At 42.0% G+C, this 27,079-nt stretch overlaps 1 long non-coding RNA gene across 3 annotated transcripts in view; it reads left to right on the top strand.

Annotated features, from left to right (window-relative positions):
- The first annotated feature begins 321 nt into the window (after positions 1-321).
- Positions 322-27,079, top strand: part of LOC103876524 — a 106,820-nt gene continuing 80,062 nt past the window's right edge. The window contains exons 1-2 of one of the 3 annotated variants that reach the window (XR_002516445.2): positions 322-5,492; positions 13,029-13,115. This is a non-coding gene — a long non-coding RNA (uncharacterized LOC103876524). The remainder of the gene's footprint in view (positions 5,493-13,028; positions 13,116-27,079) is intronic. The other 2 variants (XR_002516443.2, XR_002516444.2) reach the window with 2 other exon arrangements.

The following is a 27,079-nucleotide window of genomic DNA, read 5'->3' as shown; positions in this document are numbered from 1 at the left end:
CTTTGAGGCTGTAAATGTTGCCTCAATGTTTCACCTACTTTTTTCTTTCTTGTGCCAAGAGATTATTAACATAGAATTTGTACTCTGCTCACTGATCTCTCCCTCTTCAGAGACTAAAAGACTGTTTTATATTGTGTCTGCATAGGACTAATTAACTAGTCTGAATAATTTTCTGAGAAATATACTATTAAATTTTCATTTTTACCAAATTGACCTTTGATTTTAGTAGCTTTTTTAAACAGACACTTAGATTGAAATCATTATTTTTTAATTTTTTGATAGACAGAATTCCCTCTATGCCCTCATATTCTCTATAAGTCTGTGGGTTTTTTTTTTTTTTTTGGTTTTCGGACTACATCTTGGAGTTGAAAATGGGCATAGTACCCTCTTGATTAAAGCACTGAGAACTACTCCTTAAACAAACCACTCATATACACCCCATCATATAAATGGACTTGTGTCTTCTAGTCTTCTCACTGAACCTTTCCTTCACAATAAACTGGGTATGAACCAATTGTCTTCTTTAAGGTTCCATAGGGAACATTTTTATCACCTTACTGCTGAGCTGACCCAATGATTACAGAGGATCACAGGGCATATGGAAATCGTAGGTTTTAACTTTTATTATGTCAACTCCCTGCCCTGTTTAATTTTCTTGTTCAGTTGCCCCAGGTTGGCATAGTAAGAGCCTGAAAGCAGTGTTCTGTAGTAGATGATCATTGGCCTAGGAGGCATGAGCCCTGGGTTCTAGCTCTTGTCACACCTGCACAGCTGGTCACCTCAGTTAGATCATTTTTCTGGTTCTCATTGTTCATGTCCACAAAAATCAGGGATTAAAAACTTAGATGCTGATAAAAGTTAGTCATTTAGGGTAAATGAGATAAGCAAATCTGGTGTGTTCTATGATAAATTAGAGTTTATTTTCTCCATACAACCCCAATCCAAAGAGAAGCACCCAACTCCAATTGCTGCCGTGGGAATGAGGACCACTGTATTTCCAGATCTTTTGTGTTTTCTAGAGATTCCAGCTATCTGGATTTTTTTTTTTTTTGGAAAGAATCTATCTCAATATCTAAGCATTGGCAACAAATACAAAAATTCAAAAATTAAACTTTCTGTGGCCCTAGTAAAATATGTCTCAATCCTTGGTTACCAGTCATAACCCCTAGACTAAATGGTATTTAAAGCCCCTTCCAGTTCTGAAATGTTATACTTTAATTATCCAAATGGTCTGAATTGAAGAAAGAATTGGTATTTGAATATGAGGAATATTTTCCTGGCATCCAGTTCTTATATTTTGAAACAGGTGACCATGGGGAATTGTGAAATGCCCTTCAAGTGATCTTGAAGACTAAGAGACACCTCCTTCTATCTGGAATTAGTTAGGAGCAATTGCAGGGAGGAGGTTGAGTGAGATGTTCTCTTGCAATTTTTCTCAGTTGGGATGTTGTGAAAATGGTCTTTTATGAGTTTTGTTTCAAATGTCCTCGGGTCCTTTCAGGGGAGGAAGGAGGTGGTAGTTAGATTGCTGATTCCCAGGACCCCTCCCAACTCAATTCCTGGAATCATCCTGGGGGACTCTGTAAACTGAAATTTAAAGTTACAGTTTGTAGTTTCCCCTCTAAGGTTTAGATTAGGTTTCATAACTTGGAACTGAAATCAGGGTAGCAGTCAGAGTGTGGATGAAAATGTCTATAGCTTTGGTTGTCAGCATGCTAATGAAAACCAGAGAAGGCAATAAATAAAGGTGGGGATGAGTGATGGCAAAGATAAGAGCCTTTTAACTTCACTTTTTTTCACTGTAATTCCCTCCTTAGGAAAATTGATCGTGATTACCCCAATCCATTTTCTGATGGATTAAAAACACCTAGGAAACCCACAAACATCTTTTATGCACTATGTGTACTCAAGCCCACATAGTGTATAAAAAGTTCAACAAGCAGAGAGAATTCAATGTCGTTACTGATTGTATCAGGATAAATACTAGGTCTCTGATTCCAAAGTAACTGCAGCAAAGTAAACACACCACCACCCTTAAAAGGAGACAGAAGATAGAGGCAAGAAAGCAAGACAGAACACAGATGTATTTGATTACTAATCAAGCCTATTTCAACAGCGCAAAATGTATTAATGGGAAAGAGGGAGGTAGGTTGAAGCCCAGGCAGGCCAAGCTAGGCGAAGGATCTACTTTCATGTTTAAATGAATAACATGGATCATTGACAGTGAACCCAAGTGCTTTTGATGGCTAGATAGGAAGATAGGGCTGTCTGAGATTGTAATCTTTTCCATCACCACTATTATCACCGAAACTTTAAGTGCTAGTCTGTACACCTGATGAGTGATGGGCAGAAAGTTCTAATTAGATATCATACATGGCGCTTGTGTTGTTTTATGTCTCCAGCATGAGTTCTCCCTTTGCATAACAACACCTTGAATTTCCTTTGGGGTAGCACTCTTCTGGCATTGCATACAGTTTTGGTGGGCCTCTCAATTGACTGGCAATGTGGCCAAGGGCTGGAGATAAATAGGACCAACAAGATCTGCTCTCTGAGGAATTTGAATCTTAAGAGAAGTTACACAAGGGTAAGTCCAGAGATCGTCCTGATAGAGATAGTTGATTTGTGCCTGAATGCTATTCTAGGCCCTCTCATTTTCTGAGGTCTAACAGTTCTTTTTTTTTTTTTTTTCTGTGATTCACAGAACTATCCCATAGCCTTAAAATAGATTCTACTTTATATCTAAGTTAGTCAGAGTCACTTCTGTTGCTTACAACCTAAGAAACCTAAAAGATATATCAAGCATCTTCCTTGTGATCTCACCAGCTGAGAATTGATGGTGAGAAGACAGACTGAGAATCTATAAAAAATTATTAGTAAGTGAGTTTAGTGAAGTTACTAGATACAAATTCAATCTACAAAAATCAATTAAATTTGGGGGCAGCAATAGAGTTCTGAAATAGAATCTCAGAGCTGATGATTTGCTGGTGTATATAAATCAACATTTCTATATACATATATAAATAAATATATTTAACAAATAATTTAAAAATAAAATTTAAAAAGCATACCATCTACAGTAACATCAAAAACATAGAGTTGGGATAAATCTACCAATGAGTCTATATATGTACAAACCTCTACACAGATATCCATAAAACATCATTGAGATAAAACCAAAAAGACCTAAATAAGTAGATTCTTGTTGTCAGCCATCAAATTTTGGGGTAGCAATAGATTTCTGAAATAGAATCTCAGAGCTGATGGTGGTACAGTACAAGTCCATCTTTATGTAGATAAGGAGAATGAGGCTAGAAGGATAAAACATCCTCTTCAAGTTAGCCCAGACAGACAAAAATAGCCCTGAATTAGCACCAGCTTACTGCAGTTTGCTGCCAATCTGGACATCCATATGCTGGGGCTAGACCCACACTCCTCATCTCTCAGGGCCATTGCTAATACAATCCTGGCCTCTAGTTTGCTCTGCCACTTTTTAAGGACATTCTAGCAATGGAGGTTCTGTCTTCTTTCTTTCCATCTTTCCTGAATATTCTGGTACCCATGGAAAACCAATGGGCTGGACTCACTATCTATAAGATTCATCGGCTGGATTAGGCATCTAAATTCATGTAGATTTCTAGGGTTGGTAACCTGCCATACCTCCGACTCTTTGAAACTGGCAAGTCTTCACTCGAAGGCTCACTCATTACCTATAGCTCAAGGGACCATATTCAAACAAGAGACATCTTATCATTACGGTTTCCCATTGTCTGGTCACAGACATTGTATAAACGTCACTTCTTCTATTCCTTCTGGAATAACAAGACTTTAGTAACCAAACTCAGACTAAGAACTGCAGAATTTTCCCCCACTTCCACCCTTGATTTTCCCTCTGCTGTTTTTTCCTCTCTTCCATGGGTTATTTTTTCCAACTTGGGAGACAAGGAGAATGTGTATCCCAGGTAAAGTGAGGAGGAAAGGGGGAGGAGCTATGGCACAGACACATCAAAAGAGCCCTTTGTGCTCAGGGCACATTATTCCTGGAATCCAATCAAGTGCCCAAAAACCCAACCAAGCTTTTCAGACAGCACAGAAACCAGTCATGCAGGCCTCTTGGGCTCTGCTTTTTTAAAGCTTTATAGGGTACACTGAATTATTTGGTTGGGTCTTTTCAACCGTGTGACATTTTGGTTTTCAATGGCACAAATGGAGTTGATCATTAATTATTTAGACGCTTTAATTAAAAAAAAAAACTCACTGTGGATTTATGAGGGTCTGCTGGGGGGCAAGGACAAGGAGCCCTTTAGTGATTCTCTCATTTGAATGAGAGTGAGGGTTGCGGAGGTCTAGAAAGGGAGGGTATAGAATCATCTTCCAAGAAGGTCTTAAACCCAAGTTAGGGTTTATTTGATGGAGGAGGGGCTTACAAGGAAGAAAATGGAAAGGAACACAAGAAAACAGAATTCTGGGACCTGCCAAATGCACTAAGGGGGAGGGCGTTTAATAAAAATCAATGGTTTAGCAGGGAGCCATCAGCCATCAAGAGCTCCTGAATCAATACCTTTCACATCAAAACTAGTAAGTCCTCTGGGTTGAGGTGGGGGAAGGGCTGGTTTCTGGAACATACGATTCACTGAACCAGAGAGAGACTCCAGGAGGGGAGTTTGTGGGTGGAATGTTGAATGCCCAGAAGGACAGATGGATGTCTTCCTGTTTCAGAACAGCGAGGTAGCAAAGGTATAACATCCGCTTCCTTTCTGGGGCATGTTTTGCAGCCTCAGCCTTCTTCTGTAACATAGATGTGTGTCCCTCCTGGGTCACACACACGTTCCACTTCCTGATATCCTGAAAAAGCTGTCACACTCCCAGAGAGTTGCACTCCTGGGTGCCTCTCCACAAAGGTTAATCTCAATGACAAGTGATCTTGGGTGGGGTTGGGAAGCCTGGGAAAGGAAATAAGCTCTTCTCCAGAGACAGCAGGAACTCCCATCTATCCAGCCCCTTGAATCCAGGAGCCTCAGAGAAAAGACTCAGCACATGTAAAAAATACTGATGAAAATTGCTTATCCTTAACATCAAAATGCATAGTAATGCCATATGCCAAAAAGAAACATACTGATTTGTGTGGATATCTTTGCTAATTTCCCCACTTAGATTTTTTAAAACCCTTACTTTGGAGTGATTCAATATGAAAAGAAAAATGCCAAAAAACTTGAATGTTACTGATGTCTTTCCTTCTAAAGTGCACAAAATTATTTTGAGAGTTGTTCTTATGGTGCCAGTTGATTAGACCGTATTATTTATCTTATTTCGCAAAGGAGAGAAACTGAGTCCGAGGGATCTCAACATGCCAAATCCATGAAATATTCGTGGGCTGGAATTCTAGCTGCCTGAAAAAAGACACTCCTCTCAAAAGACCTCACAGTCATATCCATGGGATTATAGCACTGGGCTCTCCAGATGGTGCTACAGGAAGAGCTCCAGAAATTTTACAAGTAAGTTATTTGTTCTTTCTTACAGCCACTTCCCTGCAAAGGTTGGCTTTATACGTTTAATTTAGAGATGAGAAAAATAAAATTTACCCAAATTTTTGTAGCAAGTCCATTCGGGGTGTTTATGGTGGTGTTTGCTGTGTCTAAAGTTAAGGTCTGGAGAGGTCATAACAAATTGAAGATAAACCTGGCTTCAGTTAATTGATGATAAAATAGTGGAATTAAAGATTAGAAAGCATAATTGATGGACTTACTTGACGTGAGAGCAAAAGCAAGCTTTCATGTCTCTTCCCAGCCTCCGTAGATCAAGATGGGAGGAAGGTAGCTGGCAGATGGGGTTATGAAGCCCGGGGGAAAGAAATGGCTCAGATTCAGCCTCACAGGTGGCGAAGGGAATGGGCCATAGCTCAGGAATTTTCAGGTTCCCCGGGGTATGCTGTCCACCTCCACCAGTTGGGGAAGGCAAGGGACATCAGCAATGGGTTTTGGCAGGTAAAAATACAATGACGTGGCCTGGAGAATGTATTCCTTTATCTCAGTTTTGCCCACAGAGGGAAGCAAGGGCTTCACTTTGGCCTGGGATCTATAGGGTGCATTGCTGGCTGCCACTGACAGGAGTTGAGTATTCCGTACAGCACTGCCCAGGCCCAAGGCACCCACCAGTTTTCACTCCAAAGTACATGGATAACAGCTAGTTACACACATATTTGCACCTAAATTCAAGATACTACCTTATGACAAAGTTTAATCATCTTGCTTATAACTCAGGGCTTAGAGGATATAACAAATTTCAGAGTGTTTGGTGATGAAAGAGAAGATATACTACACAAGAGGCATTTGTCTGGACCAAACCCTGAAGCAGAGCCACTGTGTCTGAAGTCCCTTTACCTGGAGCCCTCTTTCCCCTCGTCTTTACATGATGCATTCATGTTCTTCATTCCTTTCTCAGTTCAGGGTCAGACTTCCTGAGAGATGCTTTTCTGCACCCCTTGGTCTAAATGAGGTCTTTGTGTTTGGTCTATTAAAATGCCCTCTGTTTTTTCTTCATAGTACTCATCACGTGAAGAAACAATTACATTCTATGATAAGCTATTCAATCCTTCTTTCTTCCAGTGGATGGTAAAGTCCTTGAAGATAAGGACCATGTCTGTGGTGCTCACAATAGATGTCTAGCACCAAGCAATATTTATTGAATGAATGAATGCCCTTGTCAGGAAACCCGTTCTAGACTGGGGTTCTGCCATTATATGCCAGGATGGTCTTGGCCTTTTTGAGGCTCAGTTTCCTCATCTGTTTTTTTTTTTTTTGAGATGGAGTCTCGCTCTGTCGCCCAGCCTGGAGTGCAATGGCCGGATCTCAGCTCACTGCAAGCTCCACCTCCCGGGTTTACGCCATTCTCCTGCCTCAGCCTCCCGAGTAGCTGGGACTACAGGCGCCTGCCACCTCGCCCGGCTAGTTTTTTGTATTTTTTAGTAGAGACGGGGTTTCACTGTGTTAGCCAGGATAGTCTCGATCTCCTGACCTCGTGATCTGCCCGTCTCGGCCTCCCAAAGTGCTGGGATTACAGGCTTGAGCCACCACGCCCGGCCTCCTCATCTGTTAAATAATGCTGTTTGAATGCAGGATCTCTGAGGCCCCTTCTGACGATGCCACTCTACAATCCATTTTAACCTACTTGTGGTTCTGTGTTTTTTTGGCAATTCCCTTGGCTCTTCAATTCACCCTCCCAAATAATTCCAGTTCTCCAATGCATTAATGATAAGGAGATCTTTTACTGTTGATTCTTTAGTCCTCTGGGGGAAAACTACAGCTCACAGCTCTTAATACTTGACTCCCCAACTTCCTATTTGATATTTTTTTCCCTTGTTTTCCTTTTTGGCTCTCTGCTGTTTCCTCTTTCTTCTGGGCCTCTCATTACTCTCTGAATGCTCAAAAACTTTTGTAATTTATTTAGAGCAACTCAGCACTCTGCCCAAAACCCTTCTCTGTTCACCTGCCTCAAGGTATACAGTTGTCCTTGCTCAGATATCCCATGAGCTGGCTGCAGCAGCTCGTTTATTGTGTGTCTCTTTCCAAATCCATTTTTAGTGACATTATGCTGGTAGCTTGAAATCAGCCATGATGGGAGTATTTGCACCACGGAAATTGGCAAATGCTATAAATCAAAGTTTTTCTTTCTTGGAGAACTAATTGTTAAATATCAGTTACCAGTACACCACTGTCCAAGCTCTTCCTTGTTTAGGAAGTTGGTTGAACCAAATGATTCTTTAACATCAAACATTGTTAAGCAGAGTAGCAGAAGCTAAGAAAGGTGCATATAAAACGGTAGCTGTGTTGGTTAAGTTTCAGGCAGGAAAACAGAATCTACACCAGGCAGGTCAAGAGATGAACCTTAATATGAGACACTTGCTCCAAAGGTGTTGCCAGAGCAAAAAGGGCAAATGGGTGAGACAAGCCTTAGATTATCAGGAAGATATTTCTAGCTAGGGCTAAACTGAGTGAGACAGGAAGTGATGTTAGCAGAGTTTAGGAACTGAGACTGCAAAGGGAGAGGCTTCCTGGTGGAAGTGAAACCCCAGAAGAGACCAGACCACTGCTGCAATGTCTCTAAAAACAGATGAAATAGGGGAAATACCTTGGCTTTTTCCTTCCTCTAATGTTCTTCTGAGGCCTCCCATTGGCCAAACTTAATCAGGAGCCAGATGGAACAGGAGCTTGGGAAATGTATCAGGAGGAGGCCAGCCCCTGTGATGCAGAACAGGGCAGAACAAGTCTTGGCAATGAATCTGACAACAAACAGATAGGTCACCATTTTAATAACTAATATTATTCCTGGAGGGACACTCAATACCTTTCAGGTCACCACCAGTTACACTGATTTCCTAGAGCCCAGAGTTGAGCCTTACTCTATGAACGCAAATAATTCCCTGAGTCTGGCTCCCAAGTCCATTCTACAGGGAAGAGGATTAAGTTCTAAAAACTTAAAATTTTGCTATAGCTTCATGAAATTGATCCCAAGAACCAGGAACTATCATGATTTATAGAAAGGTAGACGTTCTATTAGCTTTTATTAATGAGGCATCTGAGATTTGTTGAATGATCCGACGTTCAGGTTAGAAGCAGCGACGAGTCCCTGAAGAAGCAGCCGAATGCAGCAGGGGAGGTCAGTACTCCAGTCCTGGATTTGTGGTTTCCTTTCTGCGTGTGCTGGAGCAAACCGCTTATTGTTTGTCACCTCAGTTTCCTCATCTGCATGCAGTGATGACCATAATCCTGGCAATGACACAACTTTGCTGTGAGGCTCTCATGAGAGCAGGCAAGTGAAAACATTTTGTAAATTGGAAAGTGTTACAACTGTGCAAGGGAATATTGTTTAAATGACATTTCTCGGCAGGGTTCAGCTGCCTCCCACAGTGTGAAGGTCAGCTTACTAATGCCACCCTCATAGCAGAAATGGTCCCAACTCACATCTTTTATTTTCCTTTTACTAAATTGGGAACAAAACCCTCATTGCTTATAAGTGAAAATTGCTAAAAGATTCATCTAACTTAGAAATGCCTACAAAAATTTCACTCAATTTGCTTTACATTGTCTACAGTGTGGAGGAAGAAGCCACCAGTGTTTCTCTAGAAGGAAGTATGCAATGCAGGCCTTGTGGGTTTGAGCCTCCAAGGGCTCCAGGGGCTGTAGGGTCCTCCAAAGGGCGGTGGGAAAAAGGTTCCTCAGGTTTTCGAGGGTGTGCTCTGCAGCCTTGCTGAGGAACGTTTGTGTATCCTATGTGTGCTGGTGCATTTATTAGAGGATGTGGTGGTGATGGCGCTGGGCACATAGGTTTCCGGTGCCAACAAGCTGCTTGCTTTTCAGAAAAAGTGAAGTTTTCCTTGGCTCCACTGCCAGCTGCTTTATCTGTTTTCATTTTAAAGACGAGTTTCCAAAGTACCATTTCCTGAAATCTCTTGGCTGCAGCCAGGTATGTGATTAGCAGTTGCAAGTCCAGGGAGAAGGTGAGCTGCCAGGGAGAAGTTTACAGTAGGGTGGGTCATCCGGAGGAGTGCCAATTGAGGTCTTGCCAGGAAGCAAAGAGAGAGCCAGAAACAAGGACCCTCCATGGGAAATGTTCTCCCTCCAGCTCCATCGGGAAATTCACATCTTAGAATTTTAGTTTGAATCATTAGTCTGTGCTCTTGTCAATTAAAGAGGGAATGTTGAGCTTCAAGTTTAACAGAGTGACACTAGTTGAAGAGTTTTTTTTACATCAAGGCTTTTTGTTAACTCTCTTTACAATATGTCCCTGTGTTTAGGGGGCTCACCATGTCTTATCTTGACCCTTTCTTAGTGCACTTATGGCTACTTGGGTAAGTATTTTTCCTTCCCCATCAGATTTTCAGTTCTGAGCTCACGTCACATTTATCTATAAACTCTCCAGTGCCTAATACACATGCAATGCTTATTAAATGTTGTTTGCATAAACGATCAGATGATGAAAACTTAGAACCATTAGCAAAGTTCTAATTAGAGATTCCTTCTTTCCACATATGTTTATTGAGCATCTCATATATGCCAAGCCCTGTTACAAGCTTTGAGAAGATATTGAGAACAAATTATACATAAGTAACAGGAATGACCCTAGTGATAACTTCTTTTTTCCACTCTTTATATCCCTGGCTGTTGAGAACTTCTGATCATGCTTAGGTTCTCTGGTCCTGTAATTCCCACATTTCTGGCCACTTTTCCATGTGCAAAGCCTGTCCTAGGTGTTGGGACTTACCTTGTTGGATTTCCACAGGAGATGAATAGCTCCAGGCTAGTTAGTAAACTGGGTATCCCACTCAGCTCTTCTATCCGACAACAGGATTTTAATTAATTCCCTAGTTATTTATTTTCCACTGTGTGGTCTCAGAAGACTGAATTAGACTCTGTGGGTGCATGTTACAGACAGGTAAGTTTTTTCCTTAACTCAAGGAAAAAGTTCCTAATAGAGCTGCCTGGCAATGAAGCAGACTCAAAAAGTAGTGAGCTGCCTGCTCCTGGAAGTTCTCAAGGAGAGACTGGACAGGGAACTTGATGGGCTATAGAGGTGGTTTCTACTTTGAGTAGCAGAGAGAACAGTGCATTGCCATGACCCCTTAGAATTTGAGGTCAACCATGGTTCAAGCATTTTGATCTCTGATGTGGCCCTGCTCATTAGGCACCAGGTTAGCTACTCATGCCATCACCCTCAAAATGTCAGAGGAGCTCCCCTGCTCTTTCCTAACTCCTATCTGCCAGATCCGCAATTGCCTATTTCAGTATAACCTAATGGATTCTCAGGAGGCTCAGCCTCCCTTACCAACAGATCAATGGTGGCAGCTCCTGGAGGCTGCTCTGAGAGGCGATTTGAGACTGCATGGGAAGCTATGGTCATTTAGCCATGTCTTCCAGGCTAGTAGCCGTTGCATATAGACTCACTATCCCTGATCATCTCAGGTCTTTTTCTCCTTGCATATCCTAAACAGCAACCTTTCTGCTTTAATCTTCCCTCTTGCTGTAATTTCCAAGAGCTTTTGTTTCCTTTCACTCTCTCCTAATGGTTCTGAAATATGGCTCTCTGCTCTTCTATGAGATAGACTTTTCTAGGACCATGTTATTCATAAAAATGGCACATTGAGACTTGAGTGGCGAGTAAAAGTCTTTGGAAAGTCTGTTATTTCCTTTCCTCTTTCTTTTTTCTATCAACTGTACTGATGCTGAAGTCCCATAGGGTCTTACTAAAATGGAAATACTATCCCACCCCCAACCTGGAGGCAGTAACACAAATAACAGCCAGACTCTAATTGTTTAGTATGGAATATCTATGCTACTCCTTTTCCTCTGACAGCATGGGGCCCTGGGTATAGAAGCCAAGAAGAAAAAGGAGGGAGCCAGGGTTTTATCACAAAGCAGAGAAGGGAGTTGTGTGTGTATGTGGGGAGGTGGAGGTGAAGGGGAGGCAGAGTCCCACAGATCGGTAGACTATTTCAGTTCAGAGGAGCCTTGGAGGTCTAGTCTGGCTGTCTCATACATATGGGGAAACCATGGCCACAAGAGGGGAACAGACTTGACCAAAGCCACAGTGAGAAAAGCACACATCTTATCTTTGCTCAGTTTGCCTTTAGGAGTCTCTAAATGTTTCTGTATAGGGGTCTTTCTCAAGATGGAAGTAGGTTTCCTCAAGCTGGAAAATTAGGATAGAGGATGGCTGCCACAGTTTTGCAGAAAGGCAGACAGCATTACAGAACTATACCTCAACCACAGAAGCCAAATCAAAGCTAATCAGTGTCCCTTCTCTGGTTTGTATATTTTGAAAGCAATAAATAGTAATTTTCTTGTTCATAGGAAGCATAGGACAACACAAAATGATGCTCTTGAATTTCTATCTCTGGATGGCATATCTTATGTTATACATCTTCTCTGGCCCTTATCTTCAACATTTTGGCCGATAGAAATCCTAGCACAAGGTTGATACTCCCCAAATGTTTGCAAAGTAGGATGAAAATCCACCCTTTCCTTTTGTGGGGCGTCAGGTGGTGGGGGGTGAGGGAGAGAGAGAGAGAGCCAAGAGACATTGCCTACTAATTGATGGATTCCATGCATGTCTTAGAAGAGCACTTTGCAGACAAATGACAAACGTTGGGACCGTTTACTCCCCTTTCCAAAGGTTTAGTGGAACACTAGCTAGGTATCTTTCTCTGGGCTAAATTTGTCCTGTATAACCATATTACTGCTGAGAAGCATAGAGGCTCAAAATGGTCTTATAATTCCTTTCTCCTTTGGGGGAGATTGTCAATGTATTTTTTTCAACAGTCTCAGAATCCCAGTTGTTTATAATAACTAGAGATGGCAGAACCTGGCTGAAGTGGGAAGGCTGAATTTTATCTAACCTCTAATTTAGTTCTCCTCTCAAGTTTGTCCAAGTTCCTGAGACGCCTTTTCTCTGTAAGTCAAGCCATTGTTTGTCAAGGGAAATATAAATTAAGAGTTCTGTTCTCTGAATTAAATGGAAACTTGGGCTAGGGAAGCAGATTCTTCCTATGCTCCTCAGATCTCTAATATAATATAGGAACTGAAGTCATTGTGGGACTTAGACGTGATGGATTCTAGAGGAATCCAAAACTCAAAGAATGTGGGAGTTATGCAAAGCCAGAAACCCAGCCTAAGTTTGACTCATCAGAGCTCTTAATAATCAGGTTGGAAATTCCACAGCATTATTGAAAGGGGCAAGTCCCTTTCTTTCTTTTTAAACAAAATGGATTCTGAAACCATCCATATTCTCTAATTGGACTCCCAAATGGACAAGCCACAGGCCATGCCCAGACCAACAACAATGATGCCATGGTCATCCCCATGTTTATTGGAGAAGGGGAGCTAAACTTTTAGCACTACATGAGCTGTTCAATTATGGATCTCTGGATTGTGTGATTTGGAAGACACACAACTAAGGAATAACTCTGGCCAAAACTGAGTTTGTAAAACTGGTGTTGAGCCAATGAGAAGTAATACAATCTTCATTTCTCTTTGCAGGGCTAGAAATGACACTTGTAGGCTTTAAGCCTATACTGTGAAAGACAAAGAAAATGGAAAAAGTGTTCTTTCACGGACACTTACAAGGTACTAAATTCCATCTTTATCACCTCTGCAATCTGGTGACCTAGCCATTGAACCAGTATTTCCCACGAATCTTCGTAATAGTTACCTTCATGTACCTCACAAAACATTAAGGACAGATGATGAGCAAAGCTAATACAAAGTTTTGACAGCCTAAAAACTAAAGCCTTGTTTACTTAAATTATGAAAGCTGCCACAGTAAATAGACATTTAACTCAAGTAAGTCCCCTTGGGACAGTGTTTTTTTTTTTTTTTTAAACCACTATTATAAAAAACACACCAGGCCAGGTGTGGTGGCTCACACCTATAATCCCGGTAATTTAGGAGGCTGAGGCAGGAGGATCACTTGATGTCAGGAGTTCAAGACCAGCCTGGTCAACATCATGAAACCCTGTCTCTACTAAAAATACAAAAACTAGCTGGGCATGCTGGTGGGCTCCTGTAATCCCTGCTACTCAGGAGGCTAAGGTAGGAAAATCACTTTAACCTAGGAGGTGAAGGGTGCAGTGAACCAAGATTGAACCACTGCACTCCACCTTGGGCGACAGAGTAAGACTCCATCAAACAAAAACAAAAACAAAAACATCCACACACACCAGTGGGTAAAATGTTTTTTCTGGTACTCTACTTCCAAATCCACTGTATCAGAGATTCTAGGGTTGGGTCTCAGAAATTTGCATTTTAAACAAAGTATTATAATAGATTTAGTAGATGGTATACTGTGCACATATATGTACTATGATTTTTTAAACACAGTAGATATTCTGATTAAAAAATATGAGTCGTATTTCAGGGGGTGCCATATTTATATAGCTTTGGGTTCTGATGTACTCTATGAATCAATAGATATTAATCATAAGACAGTGGTTTATAAAATTTCTTGGTTTTTAAAAATAATGTGCACACAGAAAAAGTTGGTAGCCATGCTTTAGAACAAATAAGTGCTGAAGGTGCAAATTACTGATAGCATCTTCCTGAGATTGTGTATGGATTCAGCTTGACAGACACTTGGTGGAGGCCTCCCATATGCTAATTACTGAGCTCAGAATTATCCAGCTATTGATAGGGGCCGGGCTCCAACACAGGTCTGAAGACCCCCAAGTTTAACTTCTACCTACCTACAATTGTCCTCTGGAAGAAATGAGAGCAGAAATGTTCTGACTTTATGAGGAGGAGGGATGCCAGGAAAGTGAGTAGGGAAAGAACTCTAGAAGTAGGATGACTGAGCTGGAGACATTGAGATTTAAGGTGCCTAAATATTTTATAAAGACTTGCTCTCCCTATGGATATAAATTACATTGTACCTGGCTGCAGCCCTCACCTCATGGTTTGGCTTGTTGTTCTGCATGTTGTAGTAAGAGTTCTGGGTTGTGCTGTAATGAATAGGATAGGAGAAAGCCTCGGCTGACAGGAGTGGTTAGCTTGAGTGATCTGAGGCCTGGAGAATTATGACTTAAGGATGAGGTGGAAATTGGCACCTCATTGCTTTGTGAGGCTACTCTGACTTGTGCCTTTCCCCTTCTAGGTGCCAAGTTGCGAGATTAGCTCTATTTCTTTGGGGTGGGATTTGCTCTTTAGAAAACTAGTGGTTCCTTAGTGTGCCAGCACCACGCCCTCCTCCCTTTGCTGTTGATATTGACCGCCCAGCCTATACACACTACCTTCAACTGCTTGCGCAATGATGTAGCCTGACCCCTGGAGCAGAGGGCTGGAAAGTCCCTGTGGGCTGTCCTTCTGTGGTTACTTCAGGGGAAGTCTCTTTGGTCCTGTCCTCCAGGGCTTGCATGAAAAAATCAGAGCCCTTTCAACTCTATTTCTACTCCAGTTTATTGAACACATAGATTAAGTAGAAGCAATTTCAGAAAATAAACCATATATGCTGCTTAGATTAATTATCTAATAGTTTTCTAAGAGCTAAAAATGACAATGTTTCATTGTCACTATTTCAATGCTGGGAGTATCGAAAGCTCCTCACCCCACTTTTGTGTATTTATAAACATAGAAGAAGAGTTTAAAGATATTAACTGACTTTTTCCCCTCCAATAATTTACTACATCCACTCCCTAGCCCCTGTTTGTGCCTGAGTACACATGCGTGTAGCTGCATGGGCATGTACACACACACACTTTTCAATTCAGTGTTATGTTCTCAGGACAAAGAAGGGCTAAGGTAGTGCTAGAGAATAGAAATAAAAGGCTATTTGTAGCTTTTGTCTTTAAAGCCCACAACCTTAGGGAGATGGGGAGAACTCAAAACACAGAAAAAAAAATGCCTGAAAAGATCCATCCTAGAAAATGTTCCCACAGGCAGAGGTGGGGAAGATAATGAAAGGGAAAGTGGTAAGATCATACTTTTTGTGGATCATGGAAAGAGAGGCCCTGCTTCTTCTACAGAATCCCAGGCAGGAAATATCTGTGCTGTGAGTCTCAGCATATGGTCCCTTACTGAGATTTTCATGCCTTTGCAGGGCACAAATACAACATAATGGAACCTGTATCTGCAAACGCAGTAAGAAAAGCCCCTGGGCCTAAACAGGCAGGTGATAGGAGCAAAGGACAATTCAGCAGCAATCTGCTTGGATTGATAGCCACTGATAACCAGATGCTCAAAGAGTGTCTCTGTGAGCACTCAGGTGAACAGGTGGCCTGAGAACGCCTACAGGCTTTTGTCCTCTATGAGCACCCAGACTTAGCCTCTGCCTTTGGAAGGTGATGGGTTCTTGAAAGTATTGAGCTTAAGTACATCAGAATAGCATCTTAAACTATAAAGTTAGTTATTAACACTTCCCCCTGACCTCAGAGAGGTATATTTTCTGTACACCCTGGTGGTGGTCTGCAGGCTGGCACATACTATATAGGAAAGTCTACTGAGACTTGGAGAGCTTGTGTCTGCTCATTCACCCCATGCATTTGTACTAGACACTAGTGACAGAAAAAAAAAAGAAGCATCTTCTAGGCATAGAGGGGGCTCATTAGTCACTTGGGGACCTTAAGCCCCTTACTACTGCAGCCAGCTTTAGAGATAGGGCCAAGGGAAGGATATGTTAATGCTCTCTGAGCCACAATATTTTCTCTTGAATCTTCATGATTTGGGAAAATGTGAGTTAGGATGGATGATAAAGACAGAGAGAAATATAACATTTGGCTATTTCTAGGTCCTCTCATTCTGAAGTCAAATACTCAGACCCACAAATGAGCATTTATTTGAATTCTTTTGTCTTTAATTTGATTCCTCAGATATATTCCGTTTAAAAGGCAATTTCAAAAGTGGGGAGGGGTGATTAATTTATGCTATTATAGGGTGGACATCCTTTTCATAAGTCTAGAAAATCTTTTGCAGATTTCAAAGGCTTCTTAACCTTTTCTGACATTTAAAAGCAAACAGAAACTGTGCCAAATAAAAGTGAGCTGAAAACAACGGTCAAGTTGATGTCCAACTGGAAGGAGCCTGATTCCTCCAAATTCCTTCCCTTTTACACACTCTACATTATGAAATGGTACCACAGAATGCTGACGTCTCTCTTTTAAAACACACACACACACACACACACGCAAAAATCACTGAATTATCATGGTTAAAATAGGCCCAGGACAAACTGTCAACAGAACACGGTCCAGATAATATTTTATCCCTTTCTCTGTCATTAAAGTTTTAAGGGTGGGATTCAAAACTGGAAGGATTAGAGCAGACTGTTGGGAAGTTTACAGCTGAACACAGACTCTCACTCTCATTCACTCTCTCTTTCTCTCTCCTCCTTCCTCTTCTCTTTAACAAGTTAGCAGCATGTGGCTTGCCCTTGTTCAAGCAGCGATTACTAAAATAAAAAACACCTTTGGCCATAAACACAAGTGAAAATTGAAACACGCTCATGAAAGTTTATTATTTTCGCTTCACTAACTTCACCCTACATGGAGAACTTTATTTGCCTCAGGAGGTCCTTAGGTCAGGTAATGAAAAAGCGCAGGGGTGAGGCAATCCCAAATGATCAGGGTTGGGAGGCAGCTGGGGGGTGTTGTGCATCTTGGCCTTGGGCCTGCAGAACCACTCAAGTGTGTAGGCTTACCCATACTGGAAGCCCACTTCTTCCCTCTCTCTTCTTGGGGCTGCACTGCCTCGAGGGTCATGTTCAGGGAGCTGGACGTTGAGTTGGTTTTAAGCCAATCTGCCCTTCTGCTGGCTTGCTGGCCCAGCATTCAAGTCATATGGCTGATTCTGCAGACTTCCTGGAGCTTTGCTTTGACTTAAAGCATTTTTAGCCCCTAACTGGGATTTTCTCTCAAACTCAAAAGGAATAAAGGGAGGAGTGGAAGGGCAGATATCGAGAGGGCAATGAAGAGACACAATGGGGAAAGAAGGCCTACATTCAAAGAGAGGTGGCCCAATTGGAATAATTTACTTCTGAGAAGGCAGGATTAACTGTTACCTGATAATAGTCTTTAGCCCTAGAGATGAGAGAAGATTTTAAACAGAGGAGGCCGATCTTTGTTTATATGAGAAAAATAAAGCCACTTCTATCCCATTTAAATGACTGTTATTTTAGTTGTTTTTGTCACTTGCAGCTAAACCTGGTCCCAAATAGACAGTCATTCATTCCAGGGTGTAGGCTGTCTCTCTCAGAGATGGAACACAAGGTTAGGAGATAAGCCTTCCAGGACCTATGTGATAATTCTGCCCTATAACATTCTTGCAAACCAAGTCTCCATGGAGCTCATCACTCTACCATCTCTGGAATGTGGCCCTTATCATCATGGCCCAAGATGGTGCCATCTATATTTGAGGCAGCAGGTGGAGAAAGGGACGATAAAGAAGAGGCCAAGAGAGCATGCCATCTGTCTCCTAAGGGAGATTACAGGGGGCTGCCATATGACACATGCATTTATATCCCATCGGCAAGAAGTTAGTTCCTTGGCCACACTTATTGCAAAGAAGGCTGGAAAATCCTATCTTTTTTATGAGTAGCAATACGCTCAGCTAAAAAGTGTATTATTAGGGAAGAAAAAGAGAAACGATTTGGGAGAAATTGAGCAGCTTCTACCACAGCAATTCCTAGGAGCCTGGCCCTGACCTATCTTACTGGCCTGTGTTGGTTTAGTTAATGTGTTGCTTCTGTTGTTCCATGAATCCATGTCACTATAGGAAGTCTGTGTTCACCAATTCCTCATTCTTTCATCTCTGTGACTTTCTGTCAGTGTCTCTCCTCCATGATTTCACATAGATTATTGTTCTTCGTCCCGTCAAAATCAGCCCTGAGTCAAGTTATACAAACCTGTAGACTTTGTACCCTAGACTCAGAACTTAGAACTGACTAATATGGAAAGAAAGAGTTTACATGTATTAACACCTTCGATAGCTTTAACACATTTTTTTTAAGGATCCGGACACAACAGTGTGTAGCATTTTACATGGCTTATTTTGCACTCATCCATGTGACATAAATTCAACCAGCTTCCTAAAGCCTGCCTGGAAATGGAGTGGGATGAGAATCTCCTTTGGACTCTGTCTGGCTCAGAGACTGCTGGGTTTTTTTTTGTTTTTTGTTTTTTTTTGTTTTTTGTTTTTTTTTTCTTTTCCATGGGGTGCAGCATGATTCGGCCCCTCATCCTGGTGGGATGACTCACATAACATCAAGTCTCCCTGCTGCTTGCTTGCTTTCTCCCAGCTGCCTCTCTCCTGCTTCATGCGTGATGTTTCTGGTTGCCTCCCTTTCCAGCATAATTAAATCCAGTAGACCTTCCAGTTGACCTCATGAGTGTGAGTTAAGCCCATTTATGAAATATGAAATGATCCCAAATGTTCATGATACAGCTTTCCCAGGGGGCTGCGGAGGTGGATCATACGCTGAGAGCTTCCTGCTGGACATGCTGCAGGCAAGGCAGATGTGGCCTCCCTGGAGTCAAGCAGCACCTTCCATGGATTCAGCTCTGGCATCCAGTGATAGTGATGATCCTCAGTGCTCCCTAAGGTTCTTTTATTGTCTTTCTGCCCCACTTCTCTTCCCAATCAAGGATACTTGCTCTTATTTTGAGCAAGCAAGGAAAACCAAGATAATGCTATGTCATAATGGGTTAATGCTTTGTACGGACTTTTCATTGTTATTGGAAGCATGGACCAGAGATGAACTAACCTATTCATATGTATTCAAAGACATTGCTTGCATGGTCATGGAGCTGGGTTTCTTCTATTCAACATTCAGGGTTTCTTTGGTCATAAGAGGGGAATGGAAGAGAGTATGAATGACTCAAGGCAAATTAGCTGCACTGAGGAAATAGAGGCCAAAGAGCTTGCAGCACTTACAGAGTAGTTAGTGCATAGAGACAGCCATGGAGCATGTCAGAGACAAGCCCTGGTGTTGGCAGGTAACACCCGTTACCCTACTCTTCATACTTCTGTAGAGGAGAAGGGACTTCTGCTTCATCCCACAGGAGAGAATACAATTAGAGAAAGACTTCTGACTCCTCCCGCCTACTCCCCCCATGCACCCCCAGTCCCTGACTCCTGCCCAGCCCCACCAAGCAAGGAGGAAGAAGAACTCATCTGATTGCTGAGCTTGTGTCCAAGGTCACTGCTTTGGTGGCCTTTCTCTTATAGTAACTAGCTTGGAATTTGCTCTTCCTTCTCTACTTATCCCAAGATGAGTCCTCATATCTGGATTATAGGTGTGAGGGAAGCCAGGAAGATGGTAGAAAGGAGGTTTCCTATACATCTTTCTGAGCCAAAGAAGGCTCAAATCACGTCCTCCAACAAGGTAAAGAAGAATCCATGTATTGGGGGGCAAAGAAATAAAGCTAATGCTGACTTTGATTCTTATTTGGATTCTGTTTTCAATTTTATAGGAATCTGAGGTGGGTTTGGGGGAAAAGAAAGCATGACATTATCTGGCTTTATGCCTGGCTCTGCCTGTTATACTCACTCCTAAAAAGCCCTTTTAGCACTTGCCTTAATAAGCCACAGTCCTTTCCTATATCCCTAGTCATCTTTGGGGTTCCTGCTGAGTGTTTCTCCTTCATTCCAGGATCATTCTGCCATACTCTGTTGTACCTACGAGCAGGTGGGCAGGGGAGGCGGGGGAAGTAAGGAGAAAAGTAGAGGTAACTGACAATGAGAACATCATGCGTGACAAAAAGGAAGAGTACTAAAACTGCAATGAGATGTGTTTTGAAGAAGTAGCTCACTTCTCCTGTCTTCCGCCTGTCCTGGGCTTGAATCCCAGTCCCATCTTCTGCTAGCTATGTGACTTCCTTGACTCCTTTGTGCCTCGATTCAATTAGAGAGCCTATCCCCTAGAATTGTTTTGAAGATTAAATAAGTTATTATATAATGGCAAGCACGTAGTAGGCATTAGGTGAGCATTAGCTTACCATTGCTGTCACTGCTACCACCACCACCATTATCATCATCATTATCATCATCATCAATTATCATGACCATGGAATTTCTAGATGTAGGCTCAGGAATGACTGAGGTGGTGGACGGAATTTAGACCTTTGTCATGCTTTGAAGGAGACTCAGGTATTCAGGTATAGTAAAAAAAAGAAATCTGGACTGGAAAGTGACATATTTGAGTTCTAGTCCAGCTGTCTGTGGCCTTTGGCAGTACTTCCATCTCCAAATCTTAGTTTACATAGTTACAAAATAAGGAGTTTGATTTTCAGCAGCTTCCAAATGTCTGGAGACCAGAGCTGGGATGGCCGCATAAACATACCTGGGAGCTTGTTATAAATGTAGATTTCCTGTCCTCACCCCCACCTTCCCAGCCCAAGAGATCTTGATTAGGTGTGTCTGGGATGGTTTGGGAGCCTGTGTTTTTATCAAGTTTGTGCTTTTCTCTTCATGTGCTTACATCTGAGATACAACTACAGCCTGAGTAGCACTGCCCCAGGTCATCTTTGAGGTCTTAGTTCTAAAATCTCTTGTTGTGTTCAATTGTATGTGACAGGATAGAAGGAAGAAACAATTTTTAAAATAAGTAAAGGAGTAGAAGTGAGTTGGCAGGAATTTAGTGAAGCATTATCTTTGATCATTTTGCTCATTCAGAAATCAAGAGTTTTCTCCCAAATATATAACAGACTTCAACTTGCAGTTCACCAGAGCTTTCCAGTGAGCCGGTCTGACCCCTTCTTCTCTATCCTGAGATGTACAGCCAGGTCTCTGGGAAAAGAACTGTCCCAGAGAAGTGGTATAAATGCTCTTTCCAAAGCCAGTTCCCAGCACCTCCCTTTACAGTGGGCCAAATATTCATTTGATTAACCAGAATCTCAGGAAGCCAAAAGCAGAGAGGAGACTCCATCTTGCCACTATAGCATGGGATAAGAGTGTTCTCAACCCATCTCATTTCTGAGTCTCTTTCCTTGGCAAATAAAATGACTTTGCTGTAATCCCACAGTGTTTCTCTCTTTAACCCAAAGAATGAAATACAGAAAAACAAAAAACAAGGCAAAAAAAAAAAATGGTTCCTTCCACCGTATAAACTGGAACTTCTTTCATCCATTGAATGACATGGTTTCTTGCTTCTTCCCTTCACCATGGGGACAGGGTGGAGACCATATTCCCCCAAGGAACCCAAGGTCATGACATTCATGGTGAACAAACTGCAGCCTCTAGAATGCATTTCCAATTAACACACACAAAGCGTTTCCTACTGTCTCTTAAATTATGGTTCTATATTTATCACTGCCAGTACACCCCTCCCTCCGTCTCCAGCTCCCCCGACCCACGATCCCTGCTCCCCCTTTAATTATTTCCAGAAGTGTTTCCATTCTTCTTTTTTTTCCATTTTTGGAACCCATTTTGTTATAAGAAGAATGTAATTGTTGCTAACATTTTGATTTCCCTGTTCAGTGAGATTTACATGACACTGAGTTTCTGTGATATAATTCCTCATTTGCTTCCACATTTTCTGTTGATGGGCGTTTAATCTATGCAGAATTTCATTATCATCTGATTTGCTGTGGCCTCAACATAAGGAAAGACTTTTCAGGTGTCAACATTTTTTTCCTTTTTCCCTTCCTCTTTGCCCTCTCTCTCTCTTTCACTTGCTGTCTCTCTCCTTCTCTCTGTTGTCCCTCTAAATGCACATGAGCACATAGAAATAAACATACACATGTGCCTGCACAATTTCTCTGTCCTCGCTCTTCTCTCTTTCTCTCTGTCCTGTCTCTTCTCCCTCTTTTCCTCTCCCCCCTTTTGCCTCCCTTCACTTGCTCGCTCTCTCTCTCTCTTCATCTCCCTGATGTCTCTCTAAACACACAGGAGCACTCACACATATACAAATGTGTGCCTGAACTCTCTCTTTCCTCCATCTCCTTTCTTTGTCTCCTGTCTCTTCTCCCTCCTTCCCTCTCCCCTCCATCTGCCCTCTCCTCTATTTTTGTCTCTCTTACATCTTCTTTCCACCTCCTCTTATATTTGAGTTTCAGTGCTCACATCTAATGACTGGCATCTTGGCTTTGTCCTCCAGCCCAATTCACTCCTCCAAGATCCCCTGAGCATACAATGCCCACAGGAGGAGACTGCTTTCTGGGAGACAAGGGAGCTGTTTCTGATGGGAGAGTCATATTGGGGATCCTCACAGTGGCCTTAAAAGTGCCCTTGAACTCTAAGATTGTGATTCATAGAGGCCTGACCCTGAATCTTCTGAAGGGTGAAGATGTACTTTAGCTCCTTAGGGACCAGAGTCAAGGCAATATAAAGGCTATGATTTTTGCACAATAGTTGCATAATAAAATACCTAAAACATGTGCATGACAGAGACCAGAATTCATGAGATCAGGTGGTAGGTTGCTCTTTTCTTGGCCCTTTGTCCTCATCTATCTAACACATCAGACCCATGGAAGATAAATGCCCACAAATGGTGGGTCTCAGTGGATTTTTACAGAGGTAGAGAATTCAGCCCCTTAACCCCTCTTGGAAGCACATTATCATCATCTGTGTTGAGTGTTAGGGCTCCTTCTCCTTTTATTTGTTCTGCTGATACTCCTCCACTTTTTAAGTAATTCTTCCTCTTCATTCTAACTCTTAACAGCTGCCCAGGTACCCTATACCTTTCTCTCCTCTTTCTCTCCACTTTTACAATTTCTCTAGCCTATAACCTGACCTCAACATCCTCATTTGTCAAAATTTGTCCATTCTGTGTGGTTTCATCATCCTGTATCCTTAGGATCTTGGGTTTCTACCCCAACCCCCTTGGTGATGGGATTGAAAGACTAAGAGATTAATGTGATGAATTTTCACATTTTAATACAGGCAGACAGAAGGTGTTCTACTTGGGCTCTGAATAAGAATGCTATAGCGTGAGAGATGGAGGCACTTAGAAAACTCACCAAGAAAACATGAATGTTTAGGGAGCACTCTGGTCCCCTCAAGTTGCACCTTGCCTGCGAAACTTGGAGAGCATCTTGCCTGGCCTTATTAAACCAGAGAGGGAGAGGTCATTCTTGTGTCCATGGATCTGTAATCAGTAGCCAGAAAAGGTGAGACCCATCCAGCTTCTCCCAGTGGATTCCTAGAAAATCTTAAACCATAGTTTTGTGGGTTTTTTTCTTTTTTCCTTTTTAGAACTTTTAAGATTCTTACTCTGTTCTTATTTGTCAGAGGTCGGTGGGTGCCTTCTCTATTCTTCCCTCATTGGAACTCTCACTAGCTGCTTAACTTATTATTCTGATGGACTTAATTTAATTCTCAGCTTTAGGAACCTGGAAAATAAGGGGACTCACTTTCTGTGTTCTATTCTCGAGATGCCTAAGTCTTAAGCTATAGAATATGGGGTGAGCTGGATAATTCAGGAATTCCAGAAGCCAGGATAATGAGAAATAATATTCCACCATTGCGGAGTTTTTGTTGGCCCAAGGAAGTCCCTACATTTTCGTTTTGACTCAGGGCTGGCCCAGTAATGAGTTGGGAAGAAGCCCCCAAATTAGCTTTGAAAAGTGGCCTACTGTGGTGGTTTTATAATGTGCCTGCAAATTATCTGGCATTCCTCCATCAAAAGTTGGAGCCCCTTGAAGATGGGCCAGGCTTTGTGACTGCCATGACACATAAAATGTGGGATATGTTATGCTGTGTGACTTCCAGGGCTAGGTCATAAAAAATATTTGGCCTGTGCCTATCTTTCTCTCACCCTACTGGGAACCCAGACACCATGTTCTAAGTAGCACATGAAGATGACACATGCAGGGCTCCAGCCACAGCTCCATCTTATGTCCCAGCATCCAGCATCAACAGCTAAACATGCAAGTGAACAAGTCTTCAGGTGATCCCAGCCTTTCAGCCGCCCCAGCTGATGCTGAGTGAAGCAGAGAAGAGCTGTCCCCATAGAGATCTGTCCACATTTCAGATGCACAAGCCAAAGAAGTGTTGTTGTTATTTTAAAGCTGCTAAGTTTTGGAGTGGTGTGTCACACACCAATAACTGGAACACCTGATTTTTTTTTGCCTTATCTTTCGTAACAGGATACCTTCAATTCTTCTGAAATTCCTGACTCTAATCTCAGACCTTCATTCCTGAGCACTTCAGTTCTTAAGTGGCATGCTTCCATGAATCAATCCCATGGAATAAGCCCTGGTACAAAAGTGAATTTACCTGTTCCCATCAGTAATTAGCTTTGCAATTACATTGGTACTCTTGGGAATCAATTTCCTTGAATGTAAAATCATGGAGTTGAGCTAGGTAATTTCTGAGGTCTGTTCCAGTTCTGTTTGTGGCTTTTCTCTATGGGTCTGCTTTGATGTCTCTCTCACATCTTCTCACCACCTCCCCCTATATTTGAGTTTCAGCCCTCACATCTAATGAACTGACATCTTGGCTTTGTCAAGATGTTCAGCTGCAAATGTCTGATGACGGCTTTGTGACTTTTCGTTACAAGAATTGCTGGTCATGCAACTGGTCATTGCTGGTCTTCAGTGCTTTCTTCCAATGGAGTAGGTGTTGGGGATGGTTTGGGCACTGCAGCAGGCTCAAGGAATAGCTATGTCTGTACTGGAAGAGAAGGGTTAACCCTGATCCAACTGCTGCTAGATATTTGGCAGTAAAATAGACAGTGACTCCCCTCTTCTTCACATGTGGCCTGAGATAAGTGAATCAAAGGGATCCCTGCCTTGCCATGGAAGGCAGATGCTCCTGACATCTCTGGGCTGGGAATGACCTATGAAGGCCTGGAAGGTGGATCCTAGTCCTTCATTCTGAGAAAGCATGGATTTCTGAAGTTTCTCAGAACTCTGACTCTCTTCCTGGTCCCACTCAAAGTGGTATTTCTCTCTTTCCTTTAGAAGCTGGAGAGAATTTGATACTAAGTGAGAACACCCTATGAAAAGAATTCGTGTCCAAAGAGCAATTGCTTCTTAGTCAGTTTCTCCTGAGAAACAATGAATTGGCTCAAATCAAAGAGAAGGGGAGCAGGCCAAAGTATGCTGTGAAACCAAAAGCAAAAGGAGAATAAGAAAGAGGCTGGAGAAAAAGTCATAAAAAGGGTTGGAACTCTTATAAAAAAGCCCAAACCAACAATGGTAATTCTGAAAAGTGTGGGATTTGGTTACATAGCTTCATAAACAGTTTAGTCCTGAGCATTAATGCTAACCACACCCTCCCCCTCTACCTCGATTTGCCCAGGTGAAGGATTATCCAAAGGTGCTGACTGGGCCTTGCCTTGAATCTAGGGTCTTTCCCTCATAGTAATGACACTGAAAGCTGTGTCTGGTCTTAAATACCTAGCACTCAAATGCCAGTTTCTTAGTTCATCTTAGACACTTCTTCTATTGAGCAGCTTGATCTCCAGGTTTTTCTCTGTATAGACACTCTTTCCAGGCCTTTCTCTGCATAGACACTCTTTCCAGGTCTTTCTCTGCATAGACACACTTGATAAGGTGTGATAAGGTCTACCTTATCTTCTCTCTGGGGCCTTTCCTCGTGCTTCAAGTCATAAAAGCGTCTGAGTTCCTCAAGGTCTTCTAACATGCCATTGTTCTCTGCATGTCTGCTTTCCATGGGTCATTTAAAAATTATCTAGACTTTAATAGAAAGAATAAATAAATAATAGAGTCAACAAATGCCAATGGTTTAAAAAGGGTACAAAAAGATATTGTATTAGTTTGTTCTCATGCTGCTAATAAAGACATAACCGAGACTGTGTAATTTATAAAGGAAAGAGGTTTAATTGACACACAGTTTCACAGGGCTGGGGAGGCCTCAGGAAACTTACAATCATGGTGGAAGGGGAAGCAAACATGTCCTTCTTCACATGTCAGCAGGAAGAAGAAGAATGAGAGCAAAGGAGGTGGATAAGCCCCTTATAAAACCATCCAGTTACATGAGGATTCACTCACTATCATGAGAACAGCATGAGGGTAACTGGTCACATGATTCAATTACCTCTCACCTGCTCCTTTCCATGGCACATGGGGATTATGGGAACTGTAATTCAAGATGAGATTTAGGTGGGATAGCCAAACCACATCAGACACACACACACACATACACACACACACCTACACACACACACAGAGAGAGAGAGAGAGAAAGAGAGAGAAATGAATCAAATATCTCTAGAAGGATACACAAGAAACTGAGCACATTGGTTGCCTCCTTGGAGGGATGCTGGATGGAAGCTGGGAACAGGAGATGGATATCTTTTTCTATATCTATATCCATATTCTATTTTGATTTCTGAACCATGGGAATGTATTTTCTATTTGATTAATTAAAATTCTGAAAGTTATTGAATGAGATAACCAATATTTTGTGTGTGTGTGTGTGTGTGTGTGTGTGTGTGTAGTGTGAATCCTTCCAGGGCTATTCTGTGACAACATAAATATGTGCAGAGACAAAGAGACACAGAGAGTATGTGGGGGTGAGGATGAGGGAATGAGTATAAGTTCTCTTGTGCACAAGTGGTAGCATACTATATTTACGGTTTTGTATCTTAGCCTCCTTTTTTATTGAGCCATATATTTTGGAGATTATTTGTTATCAGCATA

The sequence above is a fragment of the Papio anubis genome, chromosome 10, assembly GCF_008728515.1.
Source record: "Papio anubis isolate 15944 chromosome 10, Panubis1.0, whole genome shotgun sequence".
NCBI classification, from domain to species: domain Eukaryota; kingdom Metazoa; phylum Chordata; class Mammalia; order Primates; family Cercopithecidae; genus Papio; species Papio anubis.
This window is presented reverse-complemented; position numbering and strand designations above follow the sequence as displayed.